Below are 2,186 nucleotides of genomic sequence, written 5' to 3'. Positions count from 1 at the left end.
AACTTTGAGGCATCTATTACTTTGTTACATAACACATTGAATAAGAAACAAAACCTTGTGATAGCATTTCTGACATGCTTGGGTAGAATACCACGGATGGCAATTAGAAGCAAATGTTGCATTAAGGTGTGGCAGTCATGTGATTTAAGACCAACCAGTTTTAGGTCCTTCATTGAGACAAAGTTTTTGATGTTGGAGGAGTAACCCGTGGGAACCTTAATTCCGAACAATGAATTACAAAGTCTTCTTTTCTCATCCTTGCTTAATGTATAACATGCTGAGGGCAAAAATGTCCTTTTCTCCCCTTTTTGTGGTGCTAATTCTCCCCTAATTTTCATATCCACTAGGTCGTTTCTTGCTGCAATTCCATCTTTTGTCTTTCCTGGCATATCAAGTAATGTACCAATCAAACTTTCGCAAACGTTTTTCTCTATGTGCATCACATCAAGAACATGTCGAACATGCAGATCTTTCCAATACTCAAGTTCAAAGAATATTGATTTTTTTTCCAGCAGAACTTGCCATCATTTTCCTTTGATTGAAAATTTGCTCTAATTTTTCCCCATCGGCATGTAATTCCTTCTACTTTTTTTAAAACTTCATCACCGCTTAGTGGTTTTGGGGACATAGTAAAGTCTTGTGTCCCATCAAATGCCTTCTTCTGCCTTCGATAAGGATGATCTCTACGAAGAAACCGTCTATGACCTGTAAATGACATTTTTTGACTATGCTTCAACCTTTTTGCACAAGTTTCCTCACCACAGATAGGGCATGCTTGATATCCTTTTACAGTGCATCCTGCCAGGTTTCCATATGCCTGAAAATCATTAATTGTCCACAATAGGACAGCTCTAAGCAAGAATCTTTCTTCTCGGTGTGCATCATATGCTTCAACACCAACTTCCCATAATTCTTTTAAATCGTCAATCAAAGGCGCCAAGTACACATCAATGTCATTTCCCGGCTGTTTTGGACCAGAAATCAACAACGTGAGCATCATATATTTTCTCTTCATACACAACCATGGAGGAAGGTTATAGGTGATCATTATAACTGGCCAACAACTATATGTAGAACTCATCAAACTATGAGGATTGATCCCATCAGCTGCTATGGCCAACCTTAGATTTCTTGTCTCAGAAGCAAAATTTGGCCAATTATGATCCACAAGTCTCCAACAAGGTGCATCAGCTGGATGTCGCATATAGGCATCACATACTCTTTTATTAGCATGCCAAATTAACTCCTTAGATATTTCCTTGCTCCGAAACATTCTTTGAAATCTAGGAATAGGAGGAAAGTACCATAAAATTTTTGCAGGGACTCCTTCAATTATCCTAGAATTCTTGGCCAACTTCCACCTTGACACCCCACAAGTAGGACAATCGGTAAAATCCTCATACTCCTTCCAGTATAAGACACAATCATTAGGGCAAGCATGTATTTTCTTATAAGTCATCCTCATTGCACATAAGCTTTTCTTTGCATCATATAAAGATAAAGGCAATTCATTGTCAACGGGAAGCATTTCTCCAAACAATACAAGTAGTTCAGTAAAACTATTATCACTCCAGCTGTATTTCGCTTTCAAGTTATATAATTGCAGATAACTTTGTAAATTTAGTACACCAACATACAGGGGTTTCTCAGCATCCTCAAGTAATTTTATAAATTGATCTGGATTCTCTGAACTTTCATATGCAGCGTGTACCATATCTATAGGTTTATCAGCAAAAGGGTTTTCACTTTCTCCAGTTGCATCATTCTCTTTCTTTAAATCTCCTAATACAGATTCTTCCCCATGCCATATCCATTTTTTGTATGTTAAGTCTATACCATTACAGTACACATGTGCCCTTATGCTGTTAATATTAGTGTTCCATAGATTGCCACATTTCGTACAAGGACAAGGTATACTAGTAGGATTAGTAGCATGTTGCAGCGCAAATTGCAAGAAAGATTCTAGTCCAAGTTCAAACTCATGTGATAATCTATCCTTTGCCATCCATGCCTTGTCCATTTTGTTGTACTAATGAATCTAGAATCAATCAAAAATATCAAGACAATTACAACAATGAGCCAAAATTCTTAATCCATCATTATACAAATAAATTAACTATGCGGGTCCTCCAAGAAACCAACTACGCTTACCAAGGAAAGGATACGAATAAATTTCATAAACCAGA

This window comes from Zingiber officinale, chromosome 1A (genome assembly GCF_018446385.1).
Source record: "Zingiber officinale cultivar Zhangliang chromosome 1A, Zo_v1.1, whole genome shotgun sequence".
NCBI classification, from domain to species: Eukaryota; Viridiplantae; Streptophyta; class Magnoliopsida; order Zingiberales; family Zingiberaceae; genus Zingiber; species Zingiber officinale.
The sequence above is the reverse complement of the archived record's forward strand: the minus strand, read 5'-3'. Positions refer to the sequence as shown.